This window comes from Protomyctophum bolini (genome assembly GCF_963924005.1).
Source record: "Protomyctophum bolini genome assembly, chromosome: 8".
Classification (NCBI taxonomy): domain Eukaryota; kingdom Metazoa; phylum Chordata; class Actinopteri; order Myctophiformes; family Myctophidae; genus Protomyctophum; species Protomyctophum bolini.
In genome coordinates, this window is record NC_137869.1 from 49,993,072 (window position 1) to 50,009,982 (window position 16,911).

Sequence of the window (16,911 nt, forward strand, 5' to 3'; positions counted from 1 at the left end):
TTGAAGCCTTTTATGGTGTGACATGGGGCGTGGATCAATGCAAATGAGGTTGTCGGGTGATTTTCTGATCACTTGGCACCCGCTGCATTCAGTATGACATACACCTGCGATATTCCGGCGCACCTGTGGTACACACCGCTCTTTGAATTGCACGGCAAAAAATCAGTTACACTGTGGCATATTTCTCCTTTGTGAATGAGGACCATTGTCTTTTAACTAGGGCCGGGACTTTAACGCGTTATTAATTGAGATGAATTAACTACAGAAAAATGAACGCGTTAAAAAATTATTAACACATTTAATCGCACCTTTTTTTCACGGCGGAACGTTTCTCACTGGACGCATTTCTAGTACTGAATAGGCTCATTAGTCCAGTTCACTCTACACTACAGCTCCGTCAGATATTACAGTCTATGGTCAGATAACAACAACACCCAAACGAATCGAATGAAGAAGCCGCTTATATCGCTTTTGCTCCATGGATGGGACATTTACATTTAAAAGCTATCGGATGGACGCGTGGATAGCAGCATGGTTGTGTGCAATGTCAGAGGGAAAGGATCCATAAGCCATATGACCAACGTTAGCTTCCATGCTAGCGGAGATTTCACCACAGCACGAAGCTGTCAAGCTGTCCTCGATGCGAAACAAGTGTGAAGGTCCGTGGTCAGACAATGGTCTGCCCCAAGCCCCCAACCCCATGTGAAATCCACCGTTTTTTATTTTATTCCTTTGTGTTTGTGTGGGAAACTGGAAATAATAAAAAGTCACCCCATTTTGTGTTGCCTAGAACTGGAGGTCTGACAAAAAACAGTAACAATATGAAGTACAGCTTTGTGATGTCACTGACATGTATACTGTTACTGATTTTTTTCAGACCTCCAGTTCTAGGCAACACAGAATGGGTTGACTTTTTATTATTATTTCCACAACAGGTATATTATGACAGCAAAATGTTGAAAATGAGTGGTATCCTGTAGTCACTATTCATTGATTCACTGGGATACCAAAAAACATTTGAAAAAAAGTTTTCTCGCTGTTCTCGGGTTGAATATTGATATGCGATTAAAATGTGATTAATCAAGATTAATTAATTACAAAGCTTCTAATTAATTAGATTAACATTTTTAATCGAGTGCCAGCTCTACTTTTAACCCATTTAGGCCTGACGTCGAAAATATTTCCTCTAAATCATGACGGTTATCTGAAATACCTATGTTTCTGTATCAGTGGTGCTCAATATTTTATGTCAAGGACCCCAAAAATTTTAGGCTAATTGGCCTCTGACCCCAATCTGAAAATATGTTGTTCCAGGGACCCCCCCAGAAGAAAAGATTTTAGTTAAAAACGTTCGTTCTGAAAAAAATATATATTCCAAATTTGTGACACATTTTCACAATTTTTCAAAAATTAGCAGACCTACAAGTTAATAGCAGATCTACAAGCTCATAGCGCGGCACCGAGTGCCGCGCTATGAGCTTGTAGATCTGCTATCTAGAATGGATTAAATTAAACAATGGGCTGTCTGGAGGTGTGAGGTCCATTCCCGTGCGGGAGGAAGAGTGACAGGGGTCATTTTGACAGTATGCCTGAATTCATATTTAGAAAATGTTTCGGGTGGATTTTTGTTTTAACACAGATTTGAATTGAATATTAAGGGAAGTCATGGAAGGTGAATCTTCCGAGAGCTTCACAGGCAAAGATAATGGTAATTGGTAAATGGTGCAAATTGTGCATTACATTCACCCATTCACATACACACATTCATACACAGATGGCAGCGGAAACCATGCAAGGCACCAACCTGCACATCAGGAGCAATTAGGGGTTCAGTGTCTTGCTCAAGGACACTTCGACAATAACTCTGGGGGAGCCCTGGTTCAAACTGGCAACCTTGCGGTTACCATCCGGCCACTCTACCCCTGAGCCACCGCATGCCGCCCCGATAATCAACTTGGGTCAAAATGGGTCAGAAAGACCTCACAGACACAAAGCATTTTTAGGTTTTGCTATGGCTATTCAAAAATAGCAGTTCTAAAATGGGTAGTCCCAATACTTCTTCTTCTGATTGGCTGGTTACCGTCACGTGACCGGTGTAAATTCCACCGATAACCCACTCCTTCAATCAATGGGGCTACTTGCCGAGCAAAACAAGGAAGTGATGTGGCTCGCTCTGGTGGCGCAAAGCGTAGCTACTTTTGTGAATTAAATTATTAGGTTAATATTGCTATATGTTTGTAACCGTTTTAGAAAAGCAATAAGCCACTCGAGGCCTCAGCTTACAGGGTATTTTACACTGGCTGGGGGGCCTACGCCCCCAGCCAGTGTAAAATACCTGGTAACCTGAGACCTCTCGTGGCTTATTGCTTAAATCTATTGTACAAGCTTGCAGTGTTTCACGAAGCTTGTATACATCTGCTATTTCTTTAACATTTCAAAAACAAAATCCTGAAAGTTTGAGAACTTACTGATTTAGAAAGCATTTGGTTTGGCCTCAGGTCTTAATGGGTTAGTGAGTTGACGCGAGTACACATGCCTCCCCCAAAATAACTGAATCAGACTTTAGACAGGTGTTGACCCGTTGCCTGTTGCAACACTTTGTACTTTCCTGTTTCTAAGAACAATCTTTCTCAGGGATCATCATAATCAGTCTCTCAATGGCAGCGCTTGCAGGCAACGTGCTCTGTGTACTGTACGCGACAGCATCTCTCAGTGTGTGTGTGTGTGTGTGTGTGTGTGTGTGTGTGTGTGTGTGTGTGTGTGTGTGTGTGTGTGTGTGTGTGTGTGTGTGTGTGTGTGGGTGTGTGTGCTTGCGTGCGTGCGTGTGAGGGATGTGGTCCTGTGGTGTCGTCAGAGAAGTGTGGAGTCAGCTGTACTCACAATGACAACCCCCTCGAGGATGAAAGCTGCTACTGCCTGCCTGCCTGCCTTGTCTGTCTGCCTTGTCTGTCTGCCTTGTCTGTCTGTCTTGTCTTGTCTTGTCTGTCTGTCTTGCTGTGACGTTAGAATCTGTTTGTAACCGCCTCTTGGAAGTTAATCTGACGTTCCAGACACAGTATTAGTCTGGCCATGGTCAGGCTAAATCTGCATGCCACTGGATTTCTGGTATAGCACCTTTGCGATGTCCTCTGGAGAGCACATTTGGTTTGATGTATACGGGCAAAATAGTAGAATTTGTGCTTTCAAGACTTCAGTTAGAGCAGCAAGTATTGTTTGAATATAAATACAATGTAAAAAAAAAAAGTCACACCCGTGTGAAGTGACTTCAAGTGAGGGGCACTCTTATCATCATCATATCATTCCAGCCAATCACAATTTGCGTCCTTACCTTCGTCTTCAATGTTTGTGTTTGCGCAAACACTCAAAAATGACCATTCATTTTCAATGGCATTCCATGTTTTGTGATGGTTTGTTCGAACTTACTATAGCAAACTTTCTTATGATCAAATGAATCTCTCTCTCTCTCTCACAGGTGGAACAGCAGAGACGTCCAGGATTATTATATTCACAGCTGGGAGCAGGTAATTAATCAACTCTCAAACATCACTGCCATTTCAAAGACGAACAGCGGTATAGTGAACAGTTAATTAATAAACTGCTAATGTATCCATCAAATTAAGGCACTGAACTGCATATATGAAATTCCACTAATTGCAGAGTGTGTGTAGGCCTATGTACGTGTGGCGTGCATGCGTGCGCGCGTCACTAATAAGATATGGTACCAGTTCTTAGAGTTGCGCTGTGGGCAGTCCAGAAACCTGTCTGCCAGTCACATCATCATCAATGGGGAATCCACGCTAAGAGAAACTGCAGGCTTTCTATTCCTGGAAAGTTATTGTTCTCACGTAAATGACAAAATCTAATATTTATTTGAAACCTTGTTTGAAATGATCAAACCTGCAGTTTGACATGCATTAGGCCTCCCTAATTTAATATAATTTCTATCTCTGGAACGCCAATTCATATTGTAAAATCTATGAATATTTTACTCTGAGAGTGGACAATTGGAACCAGATGGACCCGTTGAGAGTGGACAATTGGACCCAGATGGACCCGTTGAGAGTGGACAATTGGAACCAGATGGACCCATTGGCGTCCATTTGGTTCAATACACTCTGAGTTACAGACCCATCAAGGTCCATTTATAGTTACAAACTATCTTTCATTTTGCTGGGGACCCCCTGGAACTCCCTCAAATGCCCCTGGGGGTCCCCGGACCCATGCACTTTGGGAACCAATGTTCTAAGGAGTAAAGTGATATCACCATTGTTTTAAACCTTTGCCTTTGCCGCAATTACAATTAACGGATATTTAAAAAAAAGAAAAGCAGATATTCAGAACATGTCGCAAGGTTTAGTGGTTCTCAACATTTTCAGGCCGTGACCCCCCCCCCCCAAAATACGCCGAACTGGGGTGCATTGTATTTAGCAATTTTAAGAAGAAAAAGGAAAAAGATGGGCACTACACAATAAATGTGTATATTCTCTGTGTTCATGTCAAGGCCATAATGTGTTCAAATATAATGTCCATTTATTTGCCAGATAATCACTGTGTTTAATTTATAATTTATATCCATAATAATAAATATTTCCCTTAAAAAACATGCACTATCCACAAGTTTCACACAAATTTGCTAAATAGTTACTGTATCTATTTCAAATCCTTGAATCGTATCGTATCGCCATAATGAACCAATATCGTCCATGTATCGTATCGCAAAGATTTTAGTTATTTTTGGTTAATTGCATCTTCCCAAACTCCCCCCCCCCCACCCCCACCCCTATCGATTACTCTCCCGCTCAATAGTAAATATCTTTACAGCCGCCACAACACTTATTTGAAAACTCGAGTTACAAGTTACTCTTTGCATATTGAAAGTATCATTACCAAACACACATGAACCGCTTTAAGCACTTTACACACTTTGGCTATTGCAAAAAGAAAATGTCTGATCCACGACACATGAATGTAAATGCAGTTTTCATTTACCATCCACCCATTGTGTAAATGTGTGTATGACAAAAAGCTGTGGCAGCTTGCTGCTAGTGTTGTTGTGCCTGGAACAGATGGCGGCAGGCACACTGCACAGTGGGACATCTCTGCATTTGGTGAGGTCTAACCCTTTTAGGCCCTGAGGCCATGCAGATTCTACAATAATGTCTTCTATAAATCCTGACATTTTTATGAGTGGTTCTCAAACAATCTCATGTCAAGGACCCAAGCATTATGTGTAATTGGCTGCCGACCCCCCCCATTACAAAATATGTTGTTCCAGGAGAAACTCAAAGATTTGAGTTAAAAACGCTGTGAAATAATAATATATTCAAAGATTTGTACACATTGTCACGATTTTGCCAAAATAATAGCAGTTCTTACAAGCTCATAGCGCACTCGGTGCAGCGCTATGAGCTTGTAAGATCTGCTATTTTTCAACAGCTAAAAATAATGGTTGGTTAATAAACGCTAAAGTGACACACATACAGTACTGTACGCGTTCCCGTCCATAACGGGCTAAACATACTGTACGTGCGTGGCTACTACTTTCTCATGCTTGGTTTATTTAGCCCTCGTGTTTCGCTGTGAACGGCGCAGTGCAATAATTTAATTTAATTTCATATTTCTTTATTTTGTTTCATTTATGCTTTTACCTGATTATAATTTTATTACCACTTTATTTATTTTTTTACATTTTACATAAAAGAAAGAAAGGGAGCAGGAAGAAGATACATCTTATTAATACCTGCCCCATATCTATAATCATTTTTAAAAAAATCACATAATTGATAGTAAGTAAGTCATTTTTATTTATATAGCACCTTTCACAGAGAGGACTCACAAAGTGCTTTACGTGCAATGAAATAAAAAAAATTAAAAAGCAGATACAAATTGCTGTACAATTCAACTCAAACAAAAAGACAATACAAGCATAAATGAATCAATAAATATAAGATACCAATAAGACGCGCAAACGCGGGAAGCGAACGCAGCTCGTACATATTTGGGTTTTGGACGTATAGCTGCTTTGGGGACTCCTTATATGTTTATGGCTGAGTCATGGTGACACAAATCACTCAGCTCCATATATGGGCACAAAAGCGGGACAGACAGACACACAGACACACAGACAGACAGACAGACATGATCTGCTAGGTCTCATAGTAAGTGCTCAATGCATTCGCAATCACTGCGTTAGCAAAAACAGGAAATTCAGGTTGAACCATCCACAAATGCTTGTTTAAAAAGGAACGTTTTAAGGTTGTTCTTAAAAATGTCCACAGAGGGTGCAAGTCTCAGGGCTATTGTCTTAAACTGGACCCTGAAAACAGGGACGTGCACACATAGACATCAAAGGGGGCTTCAGCCCCTGCCCCTTTACCCGTCTGTAAAACAACTTCCCTCTCCAGACCACAAATGCAGCATTTACTATATGGTGAAAGAAATGCAAATGCCACTCCTTTCCATGCCATGCCGGAAGGCAGCATTCAGGAGAATAGATTTTTTTCCCGAAGTCTCCTGAACTTGAACACAGTATTTTGCACTAGCTAAAGAGCGCTGGGTTGCTCCCCGGAAATTGCTGATCTACAAGCTCTCAACGGGTTGCAGCACGCTCTATTGCGATAGTTCGCATCGCGACTCGCGATATACTTTTTAAAAATGGGACAGACACACATAGCTGTTCAATGGAGTGGCTATAGCACCACTCAAAAGCAAGATTCCGGGGTGAACTACTTAATGTTTTTTTTCTTTTTATAGAGGGACAGACAGTATGGCTGACAGGAAATGGGGGAGAGAGAGAGATGGTGGAGTGACATGCAGTAAAGGCCGTCTGGATCGGGAGTCGAACCCGTGGCACACTGCCAGACTCGGACTATACCGGCCAAGGTGCCTGGACCGCTGAGTCATGGCCCAGGGCGATAGGACTATTTTCAGTATTGAACATTTGTGCGATTCTATATTCCTGCGTGATGGTTCCTGCCTCCTTCAGGGGAGACGCAGAACGCACGGTCTGTGCCAAGGGCCCCAGTCTGTGCCAGGGGGGCAGTGGCAGAGAGTAACTACTACTAACTATATTTACTCCAGTACTGTACACACGCACGCACAGTCGCACACACACACACACACACACACATACGCACACACACGCGCACACATACATACGCGCACGCGCACACACACACACATGCAGGCACAAACAAACACGCACGCACACAAGCATGTTTTAAAAAAACCTTAAGCCTCATTTCAAATATTGAAAATAGCTGATCTACAAGCATGCGATGTGTCACGCACACACAACCCGTTGTGATGCTTCCATATGTGTTATTTTCACAATTTTCAATTTACATTACAAAAAAAAGAAAAAAAGATAAATGTGTACATTGGAATACTCAAGTACTAGACCCCATGTTCTAACCCCCTAGTGGGGACTGGGGTCGATGTGACCGGAACATACCTCCTTCCCGGGATTACGATTGCTGGTGGCGGTTACTTTTTTTTACTTTTATTCATATTTTTTACTATTACAGTCTTTGTACCTTTATTGTCTTTGTTTTTGTTTTTATTTTTGTATTCTGTGTATATCTCTTTATACACTTTGTGCATATATACTTTATCCTTGCATCTGTCTGCTGTCTCTGGAGGGGGGAGGGGGGCTGGGTACAGGGGAGAGGGGGAAAAAAGAAAAGAAAAATGAACTGTTTTGACTGAATCGCCTGTCTGCCTGTATTGACCTGTAAAAAGGAATAAAAACAAAGTAAAGATAGAATACTCAAGTACTTGAGCATATACAGTCTATACTCTGTCCGCCCCTGGCGCCGGGATGGAGGGGTGGAGGGTTGGAGGGGGGTGTTGGTGGTGTGGTGGTGGTGTGCCAGGGCGCAGCGGGCCACATCCCCTCATGTCCACCCTGCGGCCAATCCCTGCCCTGCTTGGTGTCACATGATGTCCTGGACATATGTCCTGTGATTCATCCCACCCCACCCCCCACGCCACCGACCCGCTCATGTGAAAATGCAATCTGTAGGCAGTGTACGGACACGCCACAAAGTTTCCCAAACTGTGGGTCGAGACCCATTTGTGGTTCGTGGACACATTTCTATGGGTCCCTTATTATCTTTTTTGTTTCCTATATTTTTGTGTCAGGTGAAGCCTGACTAATGAAATCTCATGAAATGTAGACGACTTAGTCATCATAGTATAGCAACCTCCTCCTCGTGATTGGTTGCCCATCATAGTAGCAACGTCCTGATTGGCATTTCTCTGGCCAATGAGACGCCAAACAACGGCAAATGCAGAGACAGTGCAGAGCAAAGCAGCAGAGCAGATCACACTCACGGGAAGAGCTCACCCCCATCGAGTCCCAGACACGGCGCATATACTACAGTTATTTGACACGTTTGCAAAGTTCAAACTCGATATAACTTAATTTTACTCATCGGAAATTGTTAAGTCTTGGTCTAGTCTTGGTCTAGTCTTAGTCGACTAAATATCAAAAATATTTACACTTATTTACAATATATCTCTGCTGTCGGGAAGAAACCACCTAACATTTTTCAGGAAATTAAAAATTAAAAAAAATCAGGAAATTAGGAAAACCTTATAATTTGAAAACAAAGCAATACTGCCCCATCAAAGTTTGTGTTGTGACTTCATGTATTGTCAATTACTTCCATGAGAAGGGAAGAGGTGGTGGAGTCGGTTGCTTTAGCAGACGGTTTGAGGGTCCAATGGAGTTAAGATGTTTCAATATTTTCAAAACATCACACAAACAAAATGCAAATAAATCAAAAACCTTAGGAGGTTAGGCGGTTTCCTCCCCGACAGCAACAATTTCTGAATAGACCTAACTTCGAAAACCATTGCAAAATCGTGCAAGCACGCGTATGTGTGTGTGCGCGTGTGTGCGTGCGTGTGTGCGTGAGTGCGTGCGTGCGGCCGTGTGTATTATACATATTGAATCAAAGAAAAGTATTAAAGAGCTTGTGAGTTGTGACTAAATAACAACTACATTGGATCCATTGGATCCAGACAGACAGACAGGCAGACAGTCCTGCTGCCTCCTGCATTATGTGCAAATTCAAAACAGGTGGTAGGGCAGGGCAGTTGAGTGATATCTAGGGCCACACAATCTGGCGCTTCGGAACTACCGTATACTCTGCCGGGACTAGGAGGCAGATCAATCTGGCGCGTGGAAGGACTATAAAGGCTCCGTGGGTTGACTCCGTGGGTTGACCCTCCTACGTCTCACCACGTCCAGGACCTGTGCGATATTAGTAGCCTATCGCTCACGAAGCTACTGCTGTATAGTGCCCCATATCATATGCAATTTAGGTTTAGGTGTTGCTGCATGTCCCCTGACGGCATGCAGGCCCCTGACCGGCGTTTGGTGCATAACCAATAAACGCCAAGATTGGTGCCTAATTGCGTTTGTGCCACAGTGGGTTGGAGACACAGTGCTTCCTGTGATGTCCTACTATCCACTCGTTAGGCAATTTAGGATGCTTGCATGGGTGGTGCACTCATACACATGGTGCCTCGATAAAGATCTCACCTCATAAAGATGGTGCCTTTATGTGCCATTTCCAAATCCTGTGTCTATATTTTTCCTTTTGCTAGGAGGGTTTGTGAAAATGCATGTTTACCCCGGAAGTTTTATTCACTGATTAGTCTCATTCCCAAACTTGTTCATGTCAAGGACCCCCAAATTGACACTAATTAGCCCGCGGACCCCCATTTGAAAACATATGCCGGGGACCCCCATAAGAGAAGATTTTTACAGCTCTAGCAGTGATTCTCAACCCGTTTAATTTCAAGGACCCCCCAGTTTGACATGCATTAGTCATACAGACCACACTGTAATGGCATTTCCATCTCTGGGACCCCCAATTTATATTGTAAAATCAATGTTAATTTAACTCAGTGTACAAATGGTACATCCATTTGTACACTCTCAGAGTTACAGACCCATAAGGGTCCATTTGGTTCCAAACTATCATTTAGCTGGAACTCCCTCAAGGTCCCCTGGGGGTCCCCGGACCCCACTTTGGGAACCACTGGTCTAATGCTAATTCTACTGCTTTGCTACTGACAAGACGTGGCCACCAGAGGAACTCTATCTATTCAGGGAATCTGAAATAGAATGAACATACAACACCATGGCACCATGACCCGTCCCCCTTTCTCGCTGACAATGTTCTGTTTCTGACAATGCACTGACAATCTACTGAATGTGGGGACATGTCAGACATGTCAGGACATGTGCAGTTCTCAAACAGCACATTTGTAGATTTGTAGGTGAACTTATACCATCATTAACCAAAGCACTTTACACAGTGTGCCCATTCACAGTTTCACACACACATTCACACACACTCAATGATTCACACGCACGCATGTGCACGGAGCAAAGTAAACCATGCACATCTTGCTTACGGAGTCGGAATCCCAAACGTTTTAATTTCAAGGACCCCCAGTTTGACATGGATTAGTCTACGGGCCCCCCATTTAATGGCATTTCTATCTCTGGGACCCCCAATTTATATTGTAAAATCAATGTTAATTTCACTCTGAGAGTGTAATTTGTACACTCTCACAGTTACAGACCCATAAGGGTCCATTTGGTTCCGAACTATAATTTATCTGGGGACCCCCTGGAACTCTCTCCAGGACCCCTAGGGGTCCCCAGACCCCACTTTGGGAACCACTGATTTATATACACTACCAAGTCCACAACAAGTTGTCTCATAGTCATAACCCTAATAGCAGGCTAATAGCAGATCTACAAACTCACAATGTGTCACTTCCCACTTGCTGCTGTGAGCTTTTGTACATATTGATGGACATTTAAAAATAAATCTGTCAAGTGTGAGAACTACTCATTTAACAGGCATTTGTAGTATCGGCCTCAGGTCTGCATTTAACGAGACCCACCAATTTCCCCAATGAGCAAACACTTACAGCGGCCGTGGCAAGCAACCTCCCCCCTTCTATGGGAAGAAACCTTGGCCCTAGGTGGGCATGCCATCTGGCTTGACCGGTGGGTTGAGAGAGAGAGAGAGAGAGAGAGAGAGATTTATATATACTTTTCATGGCCGCCTCATTAAAACTTTCCGCAGTACAAGAAAAATATGACGGATGATTATAGCTAACCACAGGGTGCCTCTACATAATACATATTATTAGACATTTTAAATCAGAGAAGCCAAATGAAGAGAGAGAGAGAGAGAGAGAGAGAGAGAGAGAGGGATCACTGTTCTCAAGGGGAGGTGGAGACATTTGAGCACTATTCTTCCCTTAAAGACAGATATAACAAATTTGAATCCACCCTCAAGTCATCACTTCAATATGTTCTATAGAGAACAGTCACAAAGTCACTGTAACGGCTGCATATCACTGTTATCATTGTCTCATTGTTTGTTATTCACTTGCAGCAGAGTGCACAAGTACTAGTATGCACCGTCCCAGCCGTCCCGCCAATTTTGATGCGTATGCACCGTCCCAGCAAATGACGTAATGACTAATTTAGCCTGATACGGCATGCAGTCAAAATTGGCGGGACGGCTGGGACGGTGCATACGGCGCAAAGTAACCACAGTATACCGCTAATCAACTTACAAATAACATATACACATAGTATAATGTATAACTAGCTCTCAATAATGACGTAATAAAGATGTGGATTAAAGGACCCAATGCCAGAGTGTAATTGGTTTTCGATGGTGACGTAATGACGATATGTTTTAGTGTTGGGAGGATTAAAGGTAATGCTCCTATGTATACATGTATGTAATCTGGCACCACTGCCGTATCAGGCACAAGTAGCAGTCATTACTGAGATTTGACAGTTTGTAGCGGTCAAAAGTACTTGTGCGCTCTGATTGCGCACTAGAAGGCCATTTATGGCCTACTAGTGTGCAACAAGCAAGTTTTCACTCGACAGAGTGCAGTTCTAGTTTTCATTATTACTAGTTGACAGTTGCTATTCAGTATTGCATTAAACTCAATTTGACACTCGGTTTGTCCACTCACTTTAGTTTATGCACGCGCATGTCCTCCACACACTGCCTAGAACAGCCCAAACGTACAGACCAGTATTTGGCAAGTTTTTTTGCCTTTGCTCTTTGTCATGCCAGCTGGCCACTCGTGGTCAGTATAATGTACACGACCCAGGCTTCCAAATATCAGTATGGCCCGTCAGTCGGTTGGTTCCAGATATGATCACGCCCCATGACATCAGGCCTTGTGACACGTCACACCACCATACAGTATATGGCCGTTTCCATATATGAAGATCACAACACTAACCTCATCAAAACCTGGATAGCCATACATGGAGAAGACTGGATCATCACCTAGATCTGCATATATGGATCCGGCCAGCAACTCTACATCTGACCTCAAACCATTAGATCTCCATATATGGAGCTGACCTGTTATGACATTCCATATTATGTTGATCCCTCCCCACCCGTCCTTGCTTTGTGATGTCTCCCTTGTACACTCAAGACACTGCCCTGCCATGCCATGCACCCTTAGGACAATGTTCTTCATAAGCTGATGATGAATTGCACACACAAAAGAACAAAAACAGTATATCCGGCAGAGTTGGCTCAACAAGAACAAAACAATACAACTATTAGTCAACCACCAAGTCTCTGTGTGTAGCTTACATGTGTGTCTTTAATCCACGTATCTCGAGAACCGTTCGCCCCACCAACTTCAAATTCGACACACGTGTTCCACACCCCCACAGGGAGTGCAGTGCCTGCATGTCGAGTCGGTCAGATACGCCGTTGTCCAGAACCAGCACAAAACTGATCACCCCTATGTCCGTGTACCTGTGTACCTGTGTACCTGTATCATGTTGTCATGAACACGAGTATGTGACTTAATAATACCAGTAGGGGGCGCCAGAAACAGAGAGAGGGGTATTGCTGTGCCTGCTTCCTGCTAATGAGAGAGAGAGAGAGAGAGAGAGAGAGAGAGAGAGAGAGGGAGAGGAGAGAGAGAGAGAGAGAGAGAGAGAGAGAGAGAGAGAGAGAGAGAGAGAGAGAGAGAGAGAGATGTGTGTGTGTGGGGGGGGGGGGGATTGCACCACTCAGTTCACACAGGTGTGATTTTTATACTATGTGCTAAATAAATGAACCTAAACCTAAACCTAGTACATAATAATGGGAATAATCATTTAAATTGTTTAAATGTAGCAACCGTGCATTTGCTGCAACATTTAAAACAGGCACAATGGCGCAACGGTGGCCGAGTCAGGAATGTCACAGCCCATGATGCACCTATAGAGGGTATGCACGTGACATCATCGTCAAACCAGGAAGTTATGCAGGGACGCCTACTGAGTGGCAAAAAAAATACTTTCTGGTCTTGACAGCCCATTCATCCAAACAGAAAAGTCCTGTCTGATTGCATTAAACAATGTTAAACTCACCAACATTGCAGCTACGAAAAGCTTGAATTATCCTCTTTCTATCTGCAAAGTTTTTGTTTCATAAAAATCCACCATAGAAACATTATGAGCTCTCAAGAAATGCCCTGCATTTGATTATTTTTCTAAGTTTCAGAGTTTGGAAGTGCTTGTTTTCATAAACACAACATTTTTTCTGCCTCCTGCATTATGTGACATTTAGAAAGGTGACATTTTAGGTGGTACGCAGGACGGTTGAGTGATTTCCATGAAAATACATTACAATACAAACAAAAAAAACACAAACAACAAAGTTATTATTACAACAATACAACATCAGAGCCAGGGGGGTTTAGATTACGAGTGGACATGGCCCCTTTTGTGCCCATATATGGAGCTGAGTGATTGCTGATGTAACACACTCCATATTTGGATAGCGGGACAGACACACGGACAGACAGACAGACACACAGACATGATCTGCTAGGTCTCATAGTAAGTGCTCACTGCGTTCGCAACTAACAGAAAACATTAAAGAGTGAACACAAAGCAACAGTTCTCTGCAGCTTTTTTATTTAGAAGTGCTGAAGGCATTTGCTGAAGGCACGCTGCGTCGCTGCCCAAGTGGCGTCACTCATTCGACTCCTCCATGTCTCTCGCTGTCACTCAAGTGACCACTGGCCAATCACAGCGCGTCTTTTCCGGGACTTATGTTACGCACATGGAAGCGCTCATTGAAGGCAAATGCTTTGCAAGGAATGTCTGGAAAATTGTGCCTGCAATTGTGACATATGCCTCAGAGCCGGAAAGGGGCGTCTACGTTTATATGTCTATGATTTTAACCAGAAGCATGGCAAGACCTGGTCAGCTGGAGGGCAGTGCATGGAGACTCGTCATCAATGACATCTTATGGCAGAAGCTCTTCCCAGACTTCCAAGATCCAGGGAGAAAGGAACGAGTTGAAACATGGTGCCACCAGGGACGTGCACACATAGACATCAAAGGGGGCTTCAGCCCCTGCCCTTTTACCCGTCTGTAAAACAACTGCCCTTAACAAGACCATGAATACAAGACCATGAATGCAGCATTTACTACATGGTGAAAGAAATGCATATGCCACTCCTTTCCATGCCATATACCGGAAAGGCAGCATTCAGGAGGAGAATTGCTTTTTTCCAGTCCAGTCCTGAACTTGAACACAGTATTTTGCGTTGAACACATTTGTTTAGAAATCCATGTTGTACACCACATCTCCACTATAGCTAAAGAGTGCTGGTTTGCGCCCTGAAAATAGATGATCTACAAGCTCTCAATGCGTCGCAGCGCGACACGTTGTGAGCTTGTAGATCTGCTATACGTTCGCTAAGTGCCGTCTTTTTTTTTCCAGCCCCTGCCCCTCTAGCACTCTCTGTTAGTCCCTGACCAGCACTTCAAACAACTCCTAGAAAATCCTCCTTCAACCGAGGAAGAGTCTAGTCGTCTGATAGCTCCTGTTTTCCATCGACCTTGCCAAATTCTAAATGTCTGAACCTAAATAGATAGATAGATAGATAGATAGATAGATAGATAGATAGATAGATAGATAGATAGATAGATAGATAGATAGATGCTACTCATCACAACTATTAGAGATATTAAATCACAATTATTTTGCAAGTTTCCATGCATTTCCCGTGCAAAAAAAGAAAACAAAAATCCATCAAATTATTTCAAAGACAGTGAAATTATAAAATTCTGTACAAAACCTGTTGGTTCACATAGCCTCACAGTGCATATACCAAACATCTTCTAACTATAAATTCACTAAGTCTCTGTGTGTCTGTACGTCTCTAATCCAGAACCGTTCGCCCTACCGATTTCAAATTCACACCCTCACAGGGCGTGCAGTGCCCGGTGTTGAGTTGGCCGGACCCACGGTTGTCCAAAACCGCCAACAAAAGGCCTCTGCCCGGGCTCTATCTATCTATAAATGCACTAAGTCTCTGTGTGTACGTCTGTAATCCACGTAACTCGAGAACCGCGTTCCACACACGCGTTCCACACCCTCACAGCACTGCACAGGTCAGTCGGACCTGCGGTTGGCTCGAACCGCGCCAAACACGCCTCTGCCCGGGCTCTGGACCGGGCCCCTACCCAGGGTCCATATATGGAGATGGCCTGATCTGACATCATTCTGACGTCTGCATCTACTCCATATTTGGGAATACCTGACAAAGAACTCCATATATGGGCATAAATGGGACACAGACATAATATCATGCATTTCCAACTTGCATCATTCCAAGTAGGACAGTGCCCTGCACTGCCCGATGACTGTAGAGGCCCCACGCCCGCTCTATAGTATAAATTAACTTTATTATTAACATTAAAAGAACGATTTAGACTAGACTGCATGGGCAATAATTAATTTCATGAGTCACCTCAAAACCACTATAGTCTTAGTGACTTGAATCTACAACCCCAATGGAAACAACTAAACAAGTCATGGGCTTTCTGAATCTTGGATATAAGCATCCTTTGAACTGTTAATAAATAAAGTATCCAATCAATCAACCAATCAATCAATTAATCAATCAATCAAAGTTGCAACTGTAGCATAACTGATTGGGTATAGATAAACAGTTAGATAAATGTGTACACCTATTACACAGGGTTGAGAGAGGGAAAACAAAACCAACATTTAGTGTTTTGAATTCTATGATCACCCTATGAATTATTCACTTCCCCAAATAAACTATACTGTCTTCTCTTAGCTTTTTTTTTTACTTTGAGTGTTCATCACCTTCATCTACACAAAATCGCTCACTCACACGGCGAAAGGTGAGCTTGTAGATTGGTTTATAATGTGTTCGGCTAATGTTACTCCCAGGCTCATGAGGCTTTTGATGAATTGAAAATGGTGGGCCCTATTGTAAACAAGTGTAATGCCTTTGTGGTGCTTTTGTATTGAGTTGTACTTGAAAATATGTAGGCCTACTGTAATTCTGCAAACTGTTAATAAATCAATCAATCAATCGAAAAAACTCAGTGCAGGGGGGGAAGTTAGTGTGTGTCTTGTAAAGCCATGTTTGTAGGCGACGCTCATGTCGCCGATGATATGCTATCATTAATAAAGCTTGCATGACAGTATCGTTAATATCATAAAAACGGTAGAGCATTACATTGAGACACTCACCATGTCTGTGCGGGTCTGCAGAGCTCACACATGCACTGTATATTATAGCCTGATGAGCGCAGCCTCACACGCGCTCCTCGTCAAGAATTCCTTCTTTAATTGTTGGCGTCCATGAAATAATTAGAAAAGGAAAATGTCAAATCTAACCCTAAAAAACCGGGTATACTGTAATCCTCAGGATGGATAGATAGATATCGAGGCTTGAAGTCGCTACAGTCTTTCCAGAGTTAATGCTGTGAATGACGCTGTTTGATGCTTCTCCACTGACACACTGATCTGTGCATGTCTCTCTTTCTCTCTCTGACTGACTCTCTCTCTCTCT

General features: G+C 43.0%; 1 protein-coding gene across 3 annotated transcripts in view; it reads right to left on the reverse strand.

The window, feature by feature from the left end:
* The window catches only part of ptprfa (protein tyrosine phosphatase receptor type Fa), a 209,143-nt gene extending 192,441 nt beyond the window's left edge, over nucleotides 1-16,702 (reverse strand). For all 3 annotated transcript variants that reach the window (XR_013964505.1, XM_080770213.1, XM_080770211.1), the window contains exon 1: nucleotides 16,590-16,702. The gene's annotated coding sequence lies outside the window, so the exon portion shown is untranslated. The remainder of the gene's footprint in view (nucleotides 1-16,589) is intronic.
* Nucleotides 16,703-16,911: the final 209 nt, after the last annotated feature.